General features: G+C 34.7%; 1 protein-coding gene across 2 annotated transcripts in view; it reads right to left on the bottom strand.

The window, feature by feature from the left end:
* Nucleotides 1-24,896, bottom strand: part of Robo2 (roundabout guidance receptor 2) — a 1,713,446-nt gene that overhangs the window by 1,668,630 nt on the left and 19,920 nt on the right. The window contains exon 1 of one of the 2 annotated variants that reach the window (XM_074072901.1): nucleotides 20,333-20,667. The exons of the other annotated variant lie outside the window; for it this stretch is intronic. The gene's annotated coding sequence lies outside the window, so the exon portion shown is untranslated. Of the gene's footprint in view, nucleotides 1-20,332; nucleotides 20,668-24,896 lie in introns of those variants that run through there. 2 annotated transcript variants of the gene reach the window in all.

The following is a 24,896-nucleotide window of genomic DNA, read 5'->3' as shown; positions in this document are numbered from 1 at the left end:
GCTGAACTTCATTATGAAGCAATGTCTCTGCTCATCCTTTTAAAACTAAAGACCAAATCATCAAATGAGATCAGGAAGTGACCCTACTCACAGGTCATCAGTTCCTCTCCTCAGCATATGAGAACAGCATAACCTAAGCCAGAAAAACTTAGCAGAGCTCATTACAGCTCTTGAGTTCCAGTATTAACATTGATTTTTTTCAATGGGAAATCTTCATTAGAAGCCATCACGTGACTTCCTTTCAGTGATAACTTAGGTTAGGACATATTCTGGAACCTCCGTTCACATTGTCCTTAGAGTAGGTGCCACCAAGTCATTTTAATAGGATTTCTTTTGAAATTAGTATATCCTCCTAGAATTTATCTCAGCCTAAATTATATCTGGCCTTTAATAATGATGACTTTTAATAATATTGACACTGTAATATATTAAAATTATATGTACATATAAAATATCAATATATTTTAGATCATTTTTTTTCTTTTTCAAAGAAGTAAAACTTAGAAGCTAAAAATATCACTCTAGACTACCAGGCTTTAGAATGAAGAGCCTAGCCTATGATAAGAATCATGGATGCTGACCCTAATTTAATTTTCTTGACAAGTTAATTAATCTCCTTAAGATTCAATCACGGTATTTTTGACAAATAAAAAACATCTGAGTTTCTTGCAAGCTCTAACTATTAAAATTGTACTCTGTCATTAGTTGAGGGGATCTGATCAATCACTTGCTAATTTGCTCTGCTAGTAATCAGATATCTTGAAATGAACCACTGCATGTCTCCCAAAGTGTGGCACATAGATTCTGTTTCAGAGTAACCCACAGCATCTGTTAAAGGGCACAGTCCTGCAGGTCACTGAGGACGTGGACATCTGAGCCTTCGGAGGGGAGCACTTGAATGCACATTGTAAGGAACCCTCCAGGCTGTTAATTTTCAACCTCAAGTTAGGAATCACTGGTTTATAAAATTGAACTTACTTAAAATTTATAGATAGATTTCACATAAAAGGTTTATCTCAGCTCAATAAAAGAATGCTTTCCAGTGAAATACAACTTAAAGTAGTGAGAAGTCATCACTGTACAATTTTAAATGAGCATGACTAAGATACCAAATGCTAACAGGTGCTGTGGATCCTGCCTGTAATCTAAGCTACTTGGAAGGTGGAGATAGGAGTATTGGGATTTGAGGCCAAACAGGGTGAAATACTTAGTGAGACTCTATCTCAAGAACAAGCCAGGCATGGTAGTACAGTCTATAATTCCAGTTATGTGGGAGGCATAGATAGGAAGATTATGGTCCAAGGTCAGCCTCAGCAAAAAGCTTGAGATACTACCTAAAAAATAACCAAAGCAAAAAACTATGCTGCTCAAGTGGGAGAGTGTGCAAGGCTCTGAGTTGAATACCTAGTGCAGCCGAAAGTTAATTAATCAATTAAACAAATAAATAAACAAACCCAGCTGTAGGTTTGGCTGTAATCACCCTACAGTTTGAGAGTCTGGAGTCTCAAATCTTTTCAGGGAGGTAGGATGGTTCTTCCTCTTAAACACTATGGATTTTCTTTCTTTTGTGTGTGTGTGGTAGTAATGGGGTTTGAATTCAAGGCCTCACACTTGCTATATAAGCACTCTATGACTTCAGCCATACCCCCAGCCTTTTTTGCTTCAGTTATTTTTCAGACAGAGGCTTGCACTTTTTGTTCACAGGCCTGTGATTCTCCTGCTTAAAAGTTCCATGAAACTGGCTTATGATGGGAGCCACCATGTCCAGCTCGTTTACTGTGATGAGAGGAGGAGGTCTCACACAATTTTGCCCAGGCTATCTTTGAATCACCATTGTCTCAACTGCCACCTCCCAAATAGCTAGGATTACAGGCATGAGCCACCTCACGTAGCAATCTGTGAAATTTCTGAAGTAACATAATATACCCATATACCCAAGCAGATTAAGTTGTGCTATCCCCATATCAGCTCTCCTGGCCTGTATTTCCTTTATAATGATATGCTGCTGGGGGTAGGAGAGCTTTGAGCCTTGGATATTCCACATAAAGTAAACAGATACGAACTACAGTGGATCTAGTGGTCCATATTTGATTAATTCAGTCAACAAATATGTTTTAGAGTCTATACTACTTTCTTAGCTGAAGTGAAGAAAAAGGACACCGGGGTCCCTGCTGTGCTCAGGTTTTCATCTAGACAGGAAAGCAGGAACAGAAACCTGATAGAATGAAGAGAGGAATCACCACGGATGCTTCTGAGCAAAGCTGAGCAAGGGACTTGCACAACAGCACTGGGGAGAACATCAGGCAGACAATCTTAATTCAGACCATGCAGAACTCATGCACAACTTTTATATAGCATGAGATTGATTTGGTTTACACATCCTTTATTGACTTCTTTCAGATGGTAATGTTTAAGCTCAAACTCCCAAATAAAAGGAGCTAACTTGTACACAGTAGAGAAAAATACTTAGGAAGAGAAACCAGAATATTCAAAGACTCTGGTATGAGGAAGATGTCATGGAGAAGCAATTGAAAACTATGAATTCAGATGAAGAGAAAAAGGAAGAAAAATGAATGACATGTGACTGACCTAGAAGACATGACCCTGCAGGGCACCATTGGTAATGATAAAAAATATGATTTTTAATTGGTTCAAGCACATTGGGAAAGTATGGAGCATTATAAATTGATAGACATTTTAAGACAATGCTTGAGGTTTTATGTAGCATTAGTGTGTAGAGTATTAAGAATTAAAATAGGTATACTAACAGTAAAGGAAGGAAAACAGAGTAAGTAAGAAAGATGAAGTTCCGGCCAGACTGGAGACAACAGAAATCAAAGAAAGTGGGAAAGTCATAGATATATTTGGAGTCACAATATGTTAATATAAGTGTTGAACTGGATATTTTCAGCGTGAACAAGGACACAAAGATGACTCATAACCTTCTAGATTTGTTATCTGTATGACTGGAGATGCTACTGCTGATGTCTAGGAAACTGGGACATGTTTTCTCTGGACTATCCAAATTCTGTTTTCAGATAAAACATTGATTAGATTCTGGGAAAGTTGGTTTGGACCAAACTCTAAAACTGGAAATCATTAGCTCTTCCATAGAGAAATGGTATTCAGAGTTTAGGAAGAGGGTGTATAGGAAGAAAAGAGAAAAGTAATTAGAGTAAAACCCAAAGAAACATCAATATTTAAAAGCTGGGTAGAGGAATAGAAACAAATAAATTGTTTTATTAATGACAGGAAAATGAATCTCAGGGTATTTGCAATGAAGTGCCAAAATCGAACTATGGCAACTGAAGTAAAAATAAATGTGGAAATTGAAGACAGGACTTTACCGATGGATTTTAAGGGAGCAGCACAAGAAATAGCTTGAGAAAATCTAAATAAGGAAGAACCATGACAATGAGGAGAGCTAAGCAAATGAGATAAAAGGAGAATGATATACAGAATATGGGATATTTGTATGAAGATCTTGATGGTACATTTCCTGGTACAGAAAATGTCTCAGATTTGACCATAAAAGAAGCAACTAAAGTAGGGAGAGAAAACATGAAATGAGATAAAAATGTCAGGTAATGGAGGGAACAGGGGATTTTCCTGTTCTTTTCGTGTCCACATGCAGTCATGGAGAATGGTAACGAGACTGAAGAAGATTTTGATCAAGTATCTAAACCTTTAAATAAATAACAGGAGTAACTAAGAGACCTACTGATGTCAACAATAAGAAAATTATGATTAATAGCCTCAGAACATTTGCATTCCCAAGGATATTACTTGCAAGGGGGGAGAAATTAGCAGTCTGGAAGTTGTTATGGAGGACACAAACAACCACTTCCTCTGGCCTTAGGAATGTAGAGGTTGAGGAAAAAACATACATCAATTTAAGAAAGCAAGAAGGAAAGTTTTCTTTGATGTCAACCAAGTTCTAGTTTAAGATTTCACAAAGGTATAGATAAAGTCCAACAGCATGGCATCTCCCTTCAAAATTCCTCAAAGCAAATAATGTCCTATTCTTATAAACTTCCCCTTGTTCTACAAAGTCTACTCCATTTTATTCAATGGTATAAACCTACCAACCACACATATGCAGGCACATACATACATGCGTCATATCTAGCTGCAGGTCAAGTTATTCCAGTCTTCCAGTGTGGTGATGTTGAGATATTAGAACATATCTTTTTAGAAATAATTTAGCTGAGCACAAGAAGAAGGAAAAAAGACCCAGCTCTGAAGCTGACTCCCTTGGGTCATCACTGCATTTCTGGCAAGATATCAAAAAGTCGCCCAGCACCAGAAGACTGTTAAAGGATGAAGAAGTTAGCTATCTGTGAGGTTCAACTCTTGATCACCTGCCAAGGCACAGAATCTGTATAAGACGTCACACATTCAAATTAAATTTTATGGGCATGAATTAGATACATGTTAAAATGCAAGATCTATTTAGGGACAAAAATCAGACATCATGTCTGTACAATGGATAGGTACATACTTGGGCTTTACAAAAATAACTTCCATCTCTGAATTGCAGTTTATCCCTACACAAAAATAAGGAAAAATTTTAAAAGTTACATACATGCACACACACACCCACACATATACATTAACATAGTCCTTCAGTTGTTGCACTATCTTCTTTCAACTATAGATACCTCCTTGGTGAAATGCAATGTATATAAATCAAAACAGAATGTCCACTGGGTATTATGACTCATGCCTGTAATCCCAGCTACTCAGGAGGCAGAGATGGGGAGGATAGCTGTTCCAAACCAGCTTGGGCAAAAATTCCAGGCCATACCTGAAAAATAACTAAAAGCATAAAGGGTTGAGGAAGTATCTCAAGTGGTAGAGTGTTTATCTAGCAAGCACAAGGCCCTGAATCAAACCCCAGTAACTGAGACTACCCCACTCTCTGAAAAAAGAAAAAAAAACAACCCAGAATGTCTTTTGCTTTCCATATTTCTAAGTGTTCCTAGTTTAGAGGACTGAGAAATGAATCTCTATGCTACATAATTTCCATTGGGAAATATGCTACACATTTTCCATTGGGAAAATTCTACAAGGACTTTTATTATGTAGGTTTGGCAAAGGAAACAGGATTTTAAAAGGGCTTTTATTTTGCTCTATTTTCCTTGTGGAAAACACATTTTGTGCTACCTGTTTGTGTTCGTTTGTGAATACCTGTGATTCTAAGTGGAAAAAACAGTTTAATGAGCAATGGTCTTAATGAAGCAGCACTGGCTGGCACCATTTTTAATTAGGTAAATAATCGAGATAATTATGTAACTTTTCAAAGATTAATTCACTTCAGTGGTAAATTGGAGGAACTGGATTCCTCCCATAGGTTCCAATGATGTAGACTTTATAAAGTTAGCTTGCTAAACAGTAAAATTAGCAATAAACAACATTTTTTCTAGACTTAACATGAGACTCCTAACTTCTTCCCCAACCTCAAGAAATTCGGAGGGAAAAATATGAACTTTCACCCAATTCAGCAAGAAATAACTAAACCAAATTAATTTATGACTCATGATTTTAGCACATAAGCTTTATGCAAGCAGTTCCATTTTTCACAATAAAACTATATAGTTCTTTAGATCAAGAGTTCAACAGACTTTGATAGGGAACATACAGAATGGTTCTTTAAGTGACTGTCTTCTAGTTGCCTGCAAAACCCTGTAGTTTTATTCACACTCAAAGCCACAATCCTAAGAGAACATAGACAAAAATCAGGCTAATTTCTCAGTAAAAGTGTTAGAGAATAACAAACGCATTTCTGGTCAAAGTGCTGGGATTCTGGAAATAATCACTTTCCAAATGTGATATGCAAATTATGACTGTTAAAGTGTGTGCATAATATCTTTCAAGTTCAACTGATCTTCATTTTAAAATCTTTTTACTATCTGGGCCAAGTATAACTCAAATAACTGAACTTAAAAGTTGTGTTCAAATGTTTAATGGAGACAATTCAAGTCATGATTATTGTTTCATCATTATTATTTTGTTGAATTCAACTTCCTTCCAAGATTAATAAAAGTAGTCAAATATCAAGGACTCTGAAACATGTTGTTCCTAACAAACATTTTAAGATCTTTAAAACAGGTCAAGCTTAGGAGAGATGCTTTTAGTGAAAATGTTTAAGAGCACATGAATTTTATTTAACAGAGTTGTTTACAGAAATTTTTTAACAAAGTAGGCTTGAAAAATTAGGAGGTAATTTTTAAAAAGGTTTTTAGATAAGAGTTAAGTTACTGAAATAATTTTTTACTTGCAAATCTGATGGCATTAATCAGAAAATAAAGAAAAAGTAATCATAAAGTTACAGAAGACAGCATTTATTATGATGAGTGCTATTAATTGTCATCAGAGATCTTTTCCATATTTCAGAGAAATTTTGAAAACTTTATTCCTTGGCGAGCAAAGCCTCTATTTTCTAGAGGAGCATCATTCTCATACATCCTGATTCTTCACCATGTTGTCAAATTTGTTTTGTTTTCCTATGAAAAGTTTAAGGAAAATCAAACCCAAATATGTACTACATTTTAAAACTTTCATCAAAAGGATTTTTAAGTTATGAAAACCTAACAAAGTTAGTTTTATGACATATGATGAAGTTAGAGATCTTAAGTAAATTAAACTTTTCAAAATTTTCATTAATTTAATCCTGTGACTCTGGAAAACCTTTCACTATCAACAGTTTTTAAACTCTGTTCCTGTCTAGGGCAATTGTAGTGCATTTCTTCTGATTCCACCATCACCGTCATCTGCATTATTTAACATAATTTCCAATGTATAAGTGATTGCAATGGTGCAACCAGAATGGATAGTAGAAATTGGATTATAAATGGAAATGGCTGCACTGGGTCAGAAATGTATCTCATTGGTACAGGGCTTGTCTAGCATATTTAAGATGTAGGGTTTGATCCCTAGCACTCCCCAAAATAGATAAATTATAAACATATAATCTTGTGTCCCATATTCTAGTCTTTAGTTCAAATAATTCAAGCTATGCTCATAATATTTCATTGGAAGTATCAACGAAATGATCGCAGGTTATGACAACTCTCAAATTAAAATTACCAATGATTTTATACTTCCAGAAAGATTAGAGGTGACCCAAAACAATCTTTCATGCATCATCCAAGACTCATGTAACCAGAGGAAACTTTTATGACTTTATTAGCCCTCAAACGACAATCTTTAATGCTTATCCCACTTGTATAATCATCTTTTATTTCAAAAACTATCAATTACTCTACAGATCTCATTCTAATATGAAAGATTTTTAAAACAAGAATTAGTCCACAGTTGTTTTCTTGAGTAGCAAGCTTAATCCTATATACCATAGGGAGAAAACAGTAGTGTAAGTGTATTAGTTTCTCTGTACTACAATGGCAAACTTTGTGTCCTAAACCAGCATATTTATTTTTTTCATGATTTGGAAGGTCACAGGTCCAAGGTGAGTCAAATTGGGCTAAAATCAAATAATCATCAAGTCTGTGTTTTATTTTGTGTTTCTAGAGGAGCAAGAGAGAATTCTCTTCCTTTCCTGCACCAGTTTCTGAGGCCACTTGCAATTCTTGGCTTTTGGGCCTTGGTTCTGTCTATGAAACACACATCATTTAAAGCTCTGATTCAGTCATCTAGTCCCCTTTGAGTCTAATCTTTTGTTTCCCCTCTTAGAAGGTCATTTGTAATAACAGTGGGTCTACCTGGACAATGCCTCCACTTTCAATCAGGTGACTAGGAGATTTAATTATACCTGCATCTTTAAATCTCCCATGCCATTTAAATAGCAGGTTCTGAAGATTAGGATGTAGACATCTTTGGAGAATAATTATTCTACCTACACACTAAGTAATTGAGAAAAAAAAGGTAAAATGATATGTGATGTACTTCTATGTATGACAATGAAACTACATTTTATAAGGATTTCTGTCAAAATTATTTTAATGGGCTTAGCTACTAGAGTGTAGATTTACAGTTTTGCTATATTCCAAAAAAATCTTATGCCCTTGATGTTAGCTCTTCACACACAAATATACAATCTTTTCCTGATAAATAAAATTAATGTTTAAAGGCTACTTCCTGGACAGTAGAAAAGTAACTATAGTGCCTCAGGAGTCCCAACTTCTGCCTGTTACACCCTTGCCAATGTGCACACATGTCAAACTCCTTCTGACCGTCTGGTTGCTATTTCTTCATGCAAAGGTCTTTATTCTCATCACTGTTTATACACATCCTATTTTTTAAGACTTAGCTTCATTTCTTCATTTTACTCAGTCTTTCCTCATTTTCCTCCCCTGCACTGATTTTGCATTTTATATGTAGTCCATATGCTCACTCACTTGATTACGTTCTGCTTAACAACATTCTTTTGTTTTATGTACACAGTTCTTTTTCCCCCATAGAACTTGCTTCTCTGAAGGACTTATGATCCTGGTACCCAGTGGTAAACATCACCTGCTAAGGGCCTGTTTCCAGCTTGAAATTTACTGTCTTCCATCTTCTGGTCTTGCTTGAATTTCATAATGCAAAGGCTCCATTTGGGGGAAGAGTAAGATGGTGTCTGCCCCTAAAATTCTGTGTAATGCACAGAAACATTTGGGAACATAATTGACTTTTATGTACAGAAGCCAGATGCACATCATGCCTATGCGTGCTGACAGAAGCAAGTTCATCTCATATATCACAATAAGCATCTGTTCACTATGTTCCATGCCAGAGACTCATCACACTGAGGCAGCAAAACACTCGAAGAAATGAAAGCCTTTACTGATAAAAAGTTACATCAAAAAGCTTTTTGCAAAATATTTCTTAACTGTTAAAACCAGAGTAGAAACTACAAAAAGTTAACATTTTCTTGAAAGGTAGTTTCTGATAAGATATTTCGGCCACTTTCCTATATAAAATTTAGGGAAAGTGCTGTTTGTGCTCATACATGAAAAGTGGTTATCACACCCAAGTCTGTGCTCAGAGGAATATGCTATTGAAACTGCAAAAGTTAAAAAAATACACTAACAGAAGACAGACTCCCCATAACAATGGGGATTCATAACATGCATAGTTATTATGTTCCTCTTATCTACTGTATTAGAAGCAGAAGAAAACTTATGAAAGTCTACTTATTTTAAAAAATGCATAAATATTTTTTAAATTGAAAAACAGAATCATAAATTACTTAATAATTAACTTGTAGATAAAAATTACTGTTTTTTTTTCATTTTTCTTTTATTATTCATATGTGCATACAAGGCTTGGTTCATTTCTCCCCCCTGCCCCCACCCCCTCCCTTACCACCCACTCCCTCCGCTCCCTCCCCCCCCCAATACCCAGAAGAAACTATTTTGCCCTTATCTCTAATTTTGTTGTAGAGAGAGTATAAGCAATAAAAGGAAGGAACAAGGGTTTTTGCTGGTTGAGATAAGGATAGCTATACAGGGCATTGACTCACATTGATTTCCTGTGCGTGGGTGTTACCTTCTAGGTTAATTCTTTTTTGATCTAACCTTAGAAAAATTACTGTTATCAGAGAAAATCACATGTTTAATGCTATATGCATTCATTTGTACAACATAAATACTATAATTTTGTTAAAATTTTAGTATTCTCTTATCAATTATTTTCTGTTTTGGTTTTTGCATTTTGCTTAACAATTGGAATTATAAGACACTAATTAATAAATATTTATTAGTTTCTTAATGTTTCCTGCCAATATACTTAGTTCTTTTTTTTAATGACTACTAATCTTTCCTTATTTTAAATATCAACTATATCAAATGAATTGCAAATATATTTTCTTGATTTTTTACATTTGCTTTTTATGTGTCATAGTATCTTTCGAATGACAAAACTTTTACTGTTTTGTTCGTTTGGTTGTTTTGTAATTGTTTTGAGACAGGGTCTCCCTATGTACCCCAGGCTCTCCTCAAACTCACAATCCTCACTGCCTCAGTTTTTTGAGTGCTTGGATTATAGGCATAAGCCAGAATGCATGGCTATAAAGTTTTACATTTTAAAAGAACTCAATGCATAAATCTTTTCCTTAACTGTTTCTTTGTTCGGGATTATGTTTCAAAATGTTAATTTGACTCTAGTTTTCAAATGATAACTGCCCATGGTTTATTTTTCTTTATGTTTTGAAGAGTTTACTTGATGTCTACACTGAAATTAAGTTATAATAATGCATTATCGTTTGCAACTGTAAAGCACATATCACTATTTGAGCACCATTTTATCAACTATTTACCACTCACTCGGTCATTAGAAATACGAAATTTATTATATGTTATTCAATATTTGTTGAGGTTATGCAATTATGAAATTATGCAAATTTAAGCATGAGAGTCAGTTCTGCTTTCCCACCACTATCCTTTAGAAAGTGGATGGAGGAATTGCTTCCTTATGCTTTAAATGTATGGTCTTTATGAAGCAGAACTATCCTTAACATAGAAAAGACAGTCAAAATTATTCAGAGTGTCATAGCACCACTGCAACTGGCAGTCATGTATCTAGTCATTGAGTCAATCATTAAAACAGATGTTTCTGAGCACTCACTATAAGGCCCAATGTTTTCTAAAAATAAAATATTACACAAAATTTGTACAAAGGACAAAAATATCAATGCTTACGTAATAATTCAGAAGTGAATTTCTTCAAACTGTTTTTAACCATTATCTCCTATATTATCTTTATTTTATGGTTCCTTATGTTGACACTTGATGACTATTTTTGCCATAACTTATGTATGTATATTTGATAAAAACCACCTTATAGTTTATCATTGGGCTAAGACCTCTAAAGATTTTTTTTTCTGAATATATCTGTCTATACAAACACACAGTTGCAAATGGTGTTAGTTATTTTATCTGTATACACATATAAGGATGTTAACATAAAGCCTCTATGTAAAACCATCTGTACTTTTTTCTGTTAATAAAAGCACTACAGTGCATATCTCGGCAGCAAACCTGTTTGTTTTTAGTTTGTTGACTATGACATGAACTGCCACATTGACACAATGCACTAAACATTTGATATCTCAACACAATAAGTAAAACAAAAATAAATTGGTGAATTTCAAGAAAACATATTTCAGATGGAGCAGATAATTTAAAGCTTTAATCAGTACTACAGCAAGGTGAAAAAAAGAGGAAAAGTGATATTTTCAAGACCAGTGAATAACAAAAATGATGCTGTATTCTACACATCAATCATCACTATAAATCTTTGACACTTATATATGGCAAAATATTCCATATACTGCCTTAATGTTGATTCACTGATGTACTATGGTAGTGAGAATAAAAGGAGACTTTATAGAGTAAGGGATATCCAAAAGCATTTCAAAAGGTACCATCTTTATATCTGGAAATACCATTTATATCACTGGAACCTATCTACATGTTGATTTTGTTCACTTAATATTAAACAAGATCAGTTTTAATGAACAATTTTTAAATTTTCCTAATAGTGTCCAAAATTACTGTGTGATTAGAAAAGAAATCCACAACAAATCTCAATACATAAAATTTCAAGTAATCTCAGTAAAAGGAACTTTGCAGTGCCATTATCTTTTTTGTAGGACACCACCCACTCCTGTCTTCATTCCTAGATATATGTCATGTAAATCAAGTCCTGCTCAAGTGTCACTTTAGAATGAGCTCTCTAGCTTTGCTTTCCAACTGGCATGCAGCACAGAGGCCCTCTATGAGGAGGTTTGAAACCATCTCTGAAAATTACAAACTTTTTGGAACTATTGAAAAGCTTTTTGTAATTCTGAATTACAAATTTAGAATTAACAATATTGAACACACAAATCCAAATAAAAAAATTGTTTTAGAATACTGTAAACTCTAATAAATGTTATGTTGACATTAGATGACTCTTCATTCTAACCTATCTCATAATGCATTCTCATTAAGTTTTCCACATAGTCAAATTAACCACATTAAATTAACAACATTAAATTTCATTGATTAATTCTTGTACAACAAATTACCTCAATAGCATTTTTGATCCCTCTGCTAGTTTGCTTCTATAGAATCCTTGTGTTTTTAAATGAGTTCATTTTTGATTGAAAAAGACTTGACACTTGTTAGAAAAGCCAAGATTTCCTTCTATAAACGTTATAATGGAAACACCCAGTAGGCTTTCTTCTACAGAAAAAAAAGTAATAAATACATCACTTACTATCCTCAACTACTGTGCTATGGTAATAAGTTTCCTCTTAAGAGACAGTTGGCTGCAAGAGCAAAAAGAGGAAGACAACCAGCAGTCTTATATCCACACCGAGACATGTCCACACACACTTGCTTCTGCAGCCAAAGTAATGCCATATGTCCTCAGTGATGTGGGTGGGCAAGAGTAACAGTTGGCTTGCTAGAGAAGGTCATATGTACAGACAGCCTATCACCATCCTTTTTACTTATGGTTGCTGAAAACTGAGTTGAAGTACTTGTTGTGAGGAGTGGCATCGGTGGAAGAGGAGATGCTACCTCAATAGTAGAAAAAGACCATTTATTGTACAGATATCTCTGAACCTGGGAGCTACATTACTCTTTCTCATTAAGTTACTTAAACATCAACAGAATTCCTTAGTTCAATCTCGCCTTCTTTCACACAATGTTTTTTCTTATTTATATGAAAAGGGATTCCTTTCTCTTATAAAATATTAACCATTCATAACCCTTCTTGTTTAATTTCATGTTATATTCACCTCTGTTTTTAGTTTGATATTCAGAAAACTTAGACAATTTCTATGACATTAAAATTTTTTAAAGAGAATGTGGATATAGTACAGTGGTAGGGCACTTGGTTAGCATGCACAGGTTCCTGTGTTCAACCCACAGCACTATGAAAAATATTAAAAGAAATAAAAATCAGTTAAAAATCTTAGAGTTTTAAATTAGAATTTCTGAAAAGCAAAGCAATAACAATAGGTAAAACTATATGCCACACTACTGTTATAAGGTAAAAGAAAATCACAGCTTTGTATCTCAACAAGGATTTTCTAAGGAATTTCACAAGTGCAAACACCATTTAGCTATTGTACCAACTATAAAATTTATTGTCTTAAGGTCAATGGTAATACTGTGATCCGATGAGATAATTTACTTTATTCTTAATGGCTTTTTTTTGACAAATGAGGGAGCTTCTAGGAAGGACAATGCTCCCTGCACAACAACCAGTAAAGCATGTCACATCCATTCACAGTATAATTTTAAGAAAAATGAAGGACAAATTTGTGAGGCAGCAAGAATTCATTTGCATTAAATTAATTTGAGCAGAGCATTTCAAGTTCTCTTTGGGAACAATGTTATAGAAGAAAATGTGAATCCATTTTACATAATAGTCCTCTGTGGTTATACAAAGATTCGAAGAGCTGACATGACTATCATTAAATTTAAGTCTACAAATCATGTGTATAGCTCATAAGATAAAATATTCACATTGTATATTTGTGAAGTGCACCAATTACTATGGCATGACCATCCAACATCCCCTTAAAATTTATATTCTCTAAAGTTTAAAAGAAGAACCAGCTTTTCTGTAGTTTCCATATAGATTGATGTACACAAATAAGAACTACCAAAGCTACGGTTCTATGTTCATTTAAGTCTAAGTAATCTAAGTGTTGTCTTTGATAAATAATGTGTTTAATTAATATTCTTTAATCTTGGAGTCTAGATACTTTTATTTACATTTACTAATTGTATATTTAATAAATTTAAGAGCATTTCATTGGTAATAATTGTCAGTCAGGAAATTTATCAGTAAATACTATCCAGTGACCTAGTGGATCTTAAAAAAAAAAAAAAATCCCAAACAACCTTGTTTTTCCAAATGAATTGCTATGTTTGAGGAGGCTATCAATTTCAGGGTCTCAAGCACAAAAATAATATCATTATTTGTGGTTGGTTGAATAGTTACCCCTAAAGATTTCCTAATCCTAACCCATCGACCCTGTGAATGTATTACCTCACACAACCAAAGGAACTTTGTAGATGTGACTGAGGTAAGGAATATGAGATGGAGAGGCTCTCCTGGGTTTTCCAGGAGAATGCAATATAATCACAAGAGTCCATAAAAGGAGGACAGAAGAAGATTCAGAGTTAAAGGAAAAGGCAATGCCTACACTAACAGAAATTACAGTAATGAATTTTGAAAATGGAGGAAGGGGTCAAAAGCTAACAAACAAATTTATCTTTAGAAGCAGAAAGCATCAAGAAAAACAGATTTTTCAGTGCCTGCAAAGAAATCAGTGCTGTAGACACCTTAATGTTAGACTGGGGAAAGTGATTTTTGGATTTTTGACTTGTAAATCTGTAAGACAATGAACTTGTTGTTTCAAGGTAATAAGTGTGTGGTGATTTTTCTCAGCACCAGTAAAAGCAAGCTAATGTACTATTATAATATGCCAAGGAAATAAAGTGTAATTTTGATAAGCTTAAATTCTAGCAAAAATGGAATATAAAACAAAGTAACAGAACTTATGTAGGGAAGGATACTACAGGTCTCTTGTTTACTCCTTGAGTTATGTTATTATTGTCATTATTAATATTGTCCAATCAGTACAATTACCCTACTAGGTATAATTTAGAAATGAAAAATTTTCTTCCCATAATCCCATTTCAACTTCCTTTGATCAACTATCAGATTAAGTCAATGTGTTCATGTAAGAATATTCTTTACTAAAAGTGGCTAATGCTTGTTATCCCAGCAAATCAGAATGCAGAGGACTGAGGCTCAGGCCAGTCCAGACAAAAGTAGAGACCCTAACTCAACAAATAAACCCTGCATGGTGACATGCACCTGACATTCCATCTATGTGGGAAGTTATAGTTTGGAGGATCACAGTCCAAGGCCAGCCTTGGGAATAAACAGGGGACAGTGTCTGAAACATAATCTAAAAAAGCAAAAAAGGCTGGTGGCATGGCTAAAGTGGAACAGTGTTTGTCTAGCAGGTACAAGGTCCTGAATTTAAACACTAGTACCACCAAAAGACAAAAAGAGAATCTTCCTTGTTGAGAACAGTTAAATTAGAAATCAAATCCTGTTAACCCAGACAGAATCTGGAAATACAAATATTATTTTTAAGAATAAGACTAGCAGTGACTTTGTGGTGCTCTCTTTGGCCAACAGAATGAATGTTAAAGAGTTTCAAAACATTATTTTAAAAAAATGTATCCAGTTTTTTCTATTGTTAAATATAAATCATTTCTCAACTTTCCAGTATTTTTTATGGTAAGTGGATACAGTCCAGACATGAATTAGGCTACCACAAATCGAAAACTATGTAAAGGGGGAAAAAAATCTGATGTGATTGTTAACAGAATACAAAACGACTAGGATAGAAAAGAGTGAGTACTGTGTGACACAAACCTTTCTCTTTTCTAATCCAAACTTGTCCTGCTACCAGTCATTCTTCTCTCCACATAGTTAAAGACAGAAAATATTATGAAGATACTTATTCCCCTTTTCTATATTTTGATGATTATAAAAAAAATCAGAAGAAAAGTAGAGATAGGAGAGAATGTTTTGTGCAACACTGACTTTGAATTTGAGAAATGAAATAACACGTAGAAAATCTCTCCATTAATATGTGAGAGGGCAAGAAAAAATATCTATTGTATTGCTGCCACACAATGAGCCTCCTTATGCACAATTGTACTAATCTGTTTATTAACATTAAGTGTTAGTACATTCAGGATCATAGAAAGCATTTGAGTCTCAGTTTCCAGATAAAGGACAAGGATAATAAAAAAAAAAACACAGATAATAAGAAACACAACTGTGATAAATATATTATCAACAAAACAGTGATTTAGCCCTAATTGACTTGGCACTACTATAGTAAGCAAAATCTGAACAAAGACCCTAAAAGTCAGATACAGTTATTTCCCCCCATTTCACAGAGGAAGCAGTTGAAATGAAGAGTCTGCACCATTTGTTTCAAGCTCATACAGCTATCGAGAGACCATTTCAATCAATCTTTGGTCTGTAAGATATTTTATCACACCCAGATGGATACACACTATTTCCAGGGTAAGCTGATATAGTTCTTGTTAAACTTAAAGTGAATATCTGATATGCAATAAGTATTCTATAATTTATTCATATTCTTACTCAGTTTGTGAATTACTGAACTTCTTGACTTCAGTTTTGCTATTTTACTATTCTCATCACAGTTCTCCAAAAAGTATTATAAAGTTCAACATATGCATCTTTTTTTGGTTGCAAATTTTGGAGCTCAATAAGGCATAATTCATCGTACTAATGTGCTAGCTGTGTTTGCAATGAAAACAGAAAATAAATCTTTCACCCAGCAAAAATAATTGTATTGATCATTTCTGTGTATGTAATACAGCTTGTATGTAATATAAGAGCATAATTTTCTATAACTATTCTATATACTTAAACGCTATTTAAATTATTAATATTCAATAGTATATACACATTTAAGGATTTAGTTTGACAAGACAGTATTACTACCTGAATTACATATATCAGAATTTTTGTTGAGTGTCTTTAGCTTTTCATCCCCATGTAATAAAGCCCATTTAAAGATAAAATACTAAGTCTTAGGAAGTAACTCAATGGTAGAATGCTTGCCTGGAATGAACAAGGTCTCTGGGTTTAATTGCAACACCACACATCCACATAAAACAGATAAAAAAGAACCAAAAATTTGCAGTTCTTCATAATTCCTCTACCTGATCTTTGTTACTCTTTTGAAACTAAAATGTGTTTACCCAAAGTTTTCTTACATTGAAACAATTTTTGTGAAAACTGAGATTGCCAACCATTTTCACTTTTCTCATATCTCCATATTTATTTGCATTAAATCTCTTCTAACACTCCCTATGCCATCAGTGTCACCACCAACAAAGGTAAAGAATTAATCTCAGAGGAACAAATGCATACACACCGGAACTTTAAGAATTCTTTCATCTCCTTGGTATCTCATGTCCGTCCTGACTTATTGATATCAATATAAGCAATTTAGTGAATATGCCACTTATTTGGAAAAGAAAAGTTCAAAGTCTATTTTATTTTTCCACAAGATTTTATTCATGAAAGCATGACAGAATAGGCTTCACGTATATAAAAGAAAGAACCATTTTCATCAATGAACGTTCATAATACACTCTTAGCAGTGAACTACCCACATCATCTCAACCCTCAATATTTTTAAGCAAGTGAGTTAGACAACCTCTTGAGATAAGCAGTGATTCTTCCCTAAGTTTTTCTTGGACTCACAAACTGTCAAAGCCTGCACACAAATTTGCCCAGAAACTGTAGCATATTAATGTCCCTAGTCTTGGAGTAGGGGAACAGACATGGGGATTTATTTTCTTTTATATAATAAATCCCAGTTCCTTTGCCTACCACTTAGGGTAACTCTGGTAAATGTTCTGTATTGTTTCCCATAATTCCCTAACAGAATTGAACCCCAGCTTACTCAACACTCTACATAGTTGTTTTACTTCAATGTATACGACTGCCCCTCTTGTTCCTTTTTCCCTAGCTCAGCTAACTTCTATCTGAATTAGAAAGAAAGAGAGTCAAGGCTTTGTTCAGCACTCTCAAGAGATCCCTTCTTTCAGAAATGTTGAAATGATAGTGAGCATCACACACACACACACACACACACACACACACACACACGCGCGCGCGCGCACACTGCTTGAGGTATTTTATAGGACCTGAGAAAAGATTTTAAATTCTTGAAAATTGTTTTAAGTCGTCCTTTTAATGTCAGGACTTGAAAGGAATATGCCACATGGCCAACAGCCATAGAACTAATTATCCTGACTCATTTAAGAATATCTGACCTATAAGTATACATGCAATTCTGCAATCTGAGGTGAAGTTGCAACCATAAACTTAGTAGACAAATTCAACTATAGATTTTATATGTAATGTTTAAAAACAGATTCAAACTGTCTCAGATTCTAAGAAACTCCTTATCTTATATTCATAACTGTTGTTTAACTTCTTCTCATACTTCTAAACTCTCTGTTGAACAGGCCTACACACAAAACTGCACCCTCCCCCCAAATTCATTAACCTTCTTTCAAATTCAAATGGATTTTTAAAACCCACATGCAACAGGTTTTTTTCACTTAATGAAAAGTAAAATAATAAAAACCAGGTTAATGGTAGGGATTCATTTTTCTCCTTCAAGAGTTACAATTAGCTTATATTGAACCCATTCACATCGGAAACTGGGAACTCACAAATTTTTATGAATGTGACGACATTTTGAAAAATAAAAGCATTCAGTTCCTAACTTCCTTCTCCTTATAAATCCTATATTAAGTGTGCATTACTCATGGTTTTCTTAAGGAATCTTAAAGATGATTCACTATGAAGTCTAATACTTTACTCTCAGGGCCAGTTGCTTTCTATATGTATTACAAGTTCACAATAAGTAGTTTAAAAGGGCATCTGAATTAGGCTAACTTTCGATTATAAGGCATAAATTATTCTCTTGAATATTCTACATAAATTTTAAACTCCCTTTCAATCTACTTTTATTAAAGGGATGTATGTTAGTTTTTAAGAGTTTAGAAGTTATTTGGAGCCAATAAACACATGAGTTTGAGAAATAACTGCACATTTATATTGAAGTATATTTTACATCAAAGAGTATAACCAGAAAAATAACAAGCAATATTTAAGGTGTTTCTTCATATGGCATATTATATATCATATTTCCAATAGTCTCAACTAAAAGTATCCGTGTACTGTTTGAGAAAAGAACTTAACTTGAAGTTAAATAGTATATGTCTCAATTCCTGGCTAATAACATAACAATTACTGAAATTTAGAATAATTAACCCCTATATGTCTTTTCATTTGCAAAATTGAACTAATATTTCTGTTTTCCCAAAACATGTATAAGAAATTAGAGAAAGAAGAGAGGGGAAAATCATGCCTTCAAGTAAATGCTCAAGAAGTACTTAAATACTATTTAATGTTAAAATGAGAAGAGCAAAGAAAAATACCATATTTAATTCCTAAAACTGTAGATGTATACTTCACTTTGAAACATTAAAAGTTCTCATAGACACAAAATGATAAGTACCCTGTCAGGAAGTTTAGTAAATATTCAAATGGTAAGTAAATTTCACCCCACATGTGGGTTCTAATGTTTACTTAATAAACTAGTAACCTGTATGCTTCACTACTATAAAAATTAGCCCATCTCCCTATAATTAATTGTGTGCACATAAATTCTACTGGCAAGTATTCAGCAAGGTCCATTTTGTCAAATACTGAATTCAGAAACACAGGCCCACATTATTTAAAGACAAAACGTTAAGAAAGGTCTTATGACTATCATTATCATCAGTTAGTGCTAACAGTAAGAGCACAACTTCTAAACCAAATAACTTGCAACACATCTAAAGAATTTTGTTTCTTTTAGGCACAAGCATGCGCCTCACACATGTACACATATACATTAATTATAAAATTGAAACAAATGTAAAAAAATTTAAGAAGTTCTGAGGCTATCATCCATAATTTCATTCCCAGAATTTCTCCATCAATCGCCTTCCTTGAAGACCTTCCAAGAAAATAAAGTTGCCTTGTAAATATGAACTCTTCACTTCTCCCATGGCCATAGAATTTTCCAAATTAGAAACACATTCCCTGTCAGTCATCCACTTAAAGTTGTATTGTTAAAGAAATCCTAAAAGGTACCAATTTTGGAACAAAAGATGAAGAAGAGAGAAAGTGAGTCAATATGGCTTTTAAGCCAAATTGCCATCACATTTTGAAGTCTGTCTGGAGAGTCTGAAGTTCCCCTCAATAAGCCTACAGACGGTGGAGAGCAAAAAAACCTGAGTTACTCAGAGGGCGAAAGGAGTGTCATCCATTTAAAGGCCAAATTCTCAAGTTCCATTATGTACTCAGAGTCCCTACTCCCACACCTTCCAATCCTTTGACTTGGTTTGCAAAAGCGCGCAGGAGGCGAGCACAAGAAGGGACAGAATGGGTGGCTGGAAAAACAAATTTCCGTCTTAAAAGCTTATACATAAACGCATATATAGAAATATATATAGTGTCTGCTTCTGCGGACAGCCGGAAAACCCAGTCACTTACGCGGAATTCCATCCAATTTCCCCAGCGGCTGTGAAGATCCAGTCCGCCCACCGCCATCCGTTCACCCCCAGCTTAGGCAGCCACCGCCAAGACCAAGTCCGCCAGTGACTTTGGGAAATACGCACAGCTATACTGAGCAAGCTGAGCAGCCTCGCCAGTGGCACAGCCTTACTTCCAGAACCTCAGCACACCTCTCTGCCCAACTTACCTGGAGTCAGGTCTAGATGGCAGCCTCCGCCCAGAGGGACCAGGCAGGAACCCCGCAAGCTCAGCAGAGTCCGCCTCAATGATGAGGGCTGTGCATCGGAACAGCTACCCCCAGACCTGCTGCTCTGCTGCTCCCGGTTTGCTTCCACTCTCAGCCCTGAGCCGTCCTGCCTTTTCTCTCTTTTTCCTTCTCTGCCTGCTGGCCACTGCACTCCCTCCTGGCAAAGGCGGACAGAGCTCGCCTCCCGCCTCCCTCCACTAGTCTCCCTGAGCTGTCCCTGGTGCTGCTTACGGAGGCGGCTCCTGGCTCCTCCCAGGCAGGGTTGGGCAAGAGCCGGCTCCCCAGCCTGAGTCCCAAGAGCAGAGCAGCAGATAGGCTCCTTGCAGCCGCTGGAGAAATGGCTGAGGGAGGCGGTGAGCTGCGCCCCTTAGCATGTACTACTCCCTCAACCACATGCGTGATAGGACAACTCTGTTTGAATACACAATAATCTCAAACTTCTTCCTAAACATCTCCAGTAATTTTCAAGTGCCCAAAAGTAAACGAGGGGGTTAGCATACATCTGTATCAACAGTTTACTTAGAGAGATTTTAATTTGCTGGATTCTAGGGCTGAAAAGTTCAAGGATTGGTGTACATTTCTGAATGGTTGTTACTTGAATATGTTTTTGGTGTATTTAGTAATCTAACCCAAATCAGCAATCTCCTAGTCGTGACAATGCAGTTCCTGAGGGAAGGCGACAGATACTCTAAGTGCCAGGCTCTTTGCTTAAGACTCTCTGTCCAGTTAATTTTTACTGCAATCCTGTGACATAGTCAGACGTAGTTATTAACATCTCTATTTTATATTCCAAGAATTAAAGACTGGCATAGTGGCTCAAGGTGCAAGCACAAGGTCCTGAGTTCAACCCAGAGTAATACCAAAAAAAAAAAAAAAAAAAAATTAGGTATGCAGCCACTGGTTAAGGTCAAACACATTCAAATTTCTGAGCCTACATAACTAAAATCTTCAGTTCACATAATCCATGCCCTGTACATACTATCTTGCCTTATCCAAAATGGTACTATGTAATTGAGAGGATAAAAATAATAAAACTATCAGCAAATACATAACGAAAGACTAATGAATACCTAGAATCAGAGTGAGATTTGTGAATAGCAAAGCATACCAAATAACAATATTTCAATGGGATGCTAACTATGTTGACTATAAAGGAAAACACAATATTTGGAAATTTTGAAAGGCAAATAATATTCAAATGTTCAGCATCAGTGTCCAACCACACATGAGTTGAATTTCCTCCTCTTATAATAAGAGGCCAAATATCAGTTCATCCAAGAAACCCACAGTGGGCATGGTATTTGTTCAATGGAAGGAGGTTTAGTAAACCAACACACCATTTCTTATTACAGATATGTAATGAATAATTAATATTAAATTTTAAATCAGTGGTAGTTTATTTCAACTAACCTCACATAAAAATTTACTACCCATTAAACTTTCCACCATATCAAATAGCATTGAAAGTCAAATTTCATCAAACCTACAGAAATAATAGTTAATGAAGGCAGAGTTTTAATTGTCACAAGTAAACAAGAGTTTATATGTCACAAGGTATTTCTGAAGCCAAGGAAGAATTTCATAGATGGTATAAAATACAATGACCTGAATTCTATATTTTTCTTTATAGGTATGGAAGTATTAAAGAAAGAAGTAAAACTAGAGTCACTGTGAACAAGTATATACACACTATACTCTCTATGCTTCACTCTATAAATTATTCAAGGTAGTCTTTATTTCTTCATATCTATAGGCAATTCACAATTTAAAAGAAAAGTAATTTATTCTCAAAAGGTAAGCAATTAAGAACTTCCATTAAGATCAATAATTAATTATGTAAGTGTAAAATTTGCTTATAAACAATTATATATTATAAAGGTACAATTAACTGCATTCAAGCTTATTAGTATTATTACTCCTGTATAACACACAGATGTGTGATTATACTCTCCTTCTTACCTAAAACATTTATTGACTCTGGCATTTTAACACCCTACTGGTCCTTCAATACTATGTATCCAAAAATCTTTCTCTGATTAGCCCAACTATTAGAAGTTTTTTTTTCTCCTTTGAATACTAATAATCTATTTGTTCTTTGTAATTCTTATCCTCAATTTTATAATTATGTTCACATAAAAAATTTTTCTTAATCCATACACATGGTTTTTGAGATTGTAAATTAATGCAGCCATTTGGAAATCAATAAGGAGTTTTCTCAAAAAAAACCCTTAAAAAGTAGATCCAGCTATCCCACTACTGACTAAGTACCCAAGGAATTTAAGTCAACATACAATAGAGATACCAGGACATCTATATTTACTGAAGCACTATTCACAATTCCATAATATGAAATTAGTCTAGGTGCCCATCAATGGTTGAATGGATAAAGAAAATGTGGTCTTCTATTCTATCACATTGCTCTTCATGTCTGTTTTTGTGATGGTAACACATGGTTTTTATTACTATTGCTCTGTAGTATAATTTGAAGACAGGTATTGTTATAACTCCAGTGTTGCTCTTTTGGCTTACTTTAGCTATTTGAGGTTTTTTGTGCTCCCCTATGAACTTTAATAATGAATTTTCTATCTCAATGAAAACTGCCATTGGAGATTTGATGGGGATTGCACTGAATGCACATTTTGCTTTCAGTAGTAGAGTCATTCTCATGCTGATCCATGAGCGTGAGATGTCTTTCCATCTTCTGAGGTCTTCATTGATTTCTTTCTTCAGTGACTTGTACTTTCATTCTACAGGCCAGCCACCTCATTTGTTAAATTTATTCCTAGGTAATTTAATTTTTGAAGCTATTGTGAATGATATTGATTTCCTGATTTAATTCTCAGACTGTTCATTGTTTGTATATAGAAATGCTACTAAATTTTGTGCATTTATTTTGTATCCTGCTATTTAGCTGAGTGTGCTAATGAGATCAAAGAGTTTTAGGGTCTTTAAAGTATAAACCATATCATCTGCAAATAGTGACAATTTGACTTCTTCCTTCTTTATTTGAATCCCTTGTATTTTGTTCACCTTATTGCTCTGGGTAAGAATTAAAGCAGTATGCTGAATAAGAGTAAGAAAGTGTACATCCTTGCCTCATTCTTAATTTTAGAGGAAATAATTTCAGTTTTTTCTCATTTAATATGATGATGGATTGAGCCTTGTCATATATAGCCATGATAATGTTATATATGATATAATGTTATATAGAATGTGCCTTGTATTCCTAATTTTTTCAAAGTTTTTGTCATGAAAAGATGTTGAATTTTGTCAAAGGCTTTTTCTGCATCCATTGATATGATTAGGTGTTTTTGTCCTTCATTCTGTTTATATATTGTATTATGTTTACTGATTTGCATATGGTGTACCATCCTTGCATTCCTAGAATGAAACCTACTTGATAATTGTGTATGATCAGAATACAAGACCCTGACACAAACCCATGCACCTGATTTTCAGCAAAGAAGCCCAAAAGATGCATTGGAGAAAAGACAGTCTCTTCAACAAATGGTGCTGGGAAAACTGGATTTCCACCTGCAGAGCAATGAAACTAGACCCCAGTCTCTCACTGTGTACTAGCATCTATTCAAAGTGCATTAAAGATCTTAATGCAAGATCCAAAATGGTGAAACTAATCCAAGATAAAGTAGGAAACACACTGGATCATATAGAGAGGGTTCCTAATGTTATGAATAGAACTCTAGTAGCTCAGTAATTAAGAGAAAGTACTGACAAATGAAACTGCATGAAACTAAAAAGCTTCTGCACAGTAAAGGCAACAGTCACCAGACTGAAGAGACAGCCTAGAGAATAAAAGAAAATCTTTGCCAACTGTAACATCTGACAAGGGATTTATAACCAGAACACATAGGGAACTCAAGAAATTAACCTCTTAAAGAACCAACCACCCACTGAATAAATGGAGAAAAGGACTGGACAGACAATTCTCAAAAGAAGAAGTACAAATGACCAATACATACATGAAGAAATGCTCAACATCTTTGGCCATAAAGGAAATGCAAATCAAAACCACATTGAAATTCCATCTCACCCCAGTCAAAATGGCTATCATCAATAACATGAACAACAACAAATGCTGGTGAGGAACTGGGGAAAAAGGAACACTTCTATACTGTTGGTGGGAAAGTAAATTGGTGCAAGTGCTATGGAAAGCAATATGGAGGTCCCTCAAGAAACAACTAAAAAAAGAACTACCATATGATCCCACAATACCACTCCTAGGCCCATATGGGAAGAAATGTGCTCCAGGATATGATAGAGCCACTTGCATCCCCATGTTTATTGCAGCACTATTTACGATAGTTTAGAAACAGTCCAGATGCCCCCGGACTGATGAATGGATTAAGAAAATGTGATATATATACACAGTAGAGTTTTAGTCAGCCATAAAGAAGAATGAAATTATGTTGCTTGCAGGTAAATGAATGAACTGGAGAACATCTTGTTAAGTGAAGTAAGACAGGCTCAAAAGGTCAAAGGTTGC

Source organism: Castor canadensis, chromosome 5, assembly GCF_047511655.1.
Source record: "Castor canadensis chromosome 5, mCasCan1.hap1v2, whole genome shotgun sequence".
In the NCBI taxonomy this organism is placed as follows: Eukaryota; Metazoa; Chordata; class Mammalia; order Rodentia; family Castoridae; genus Castor; species Castor canadensis.
The sequence above is the reverse complement of the archived record's forward strand: the minus strand, read 5'-3'. Positions and strand labels throughout refer to the sequence as shown.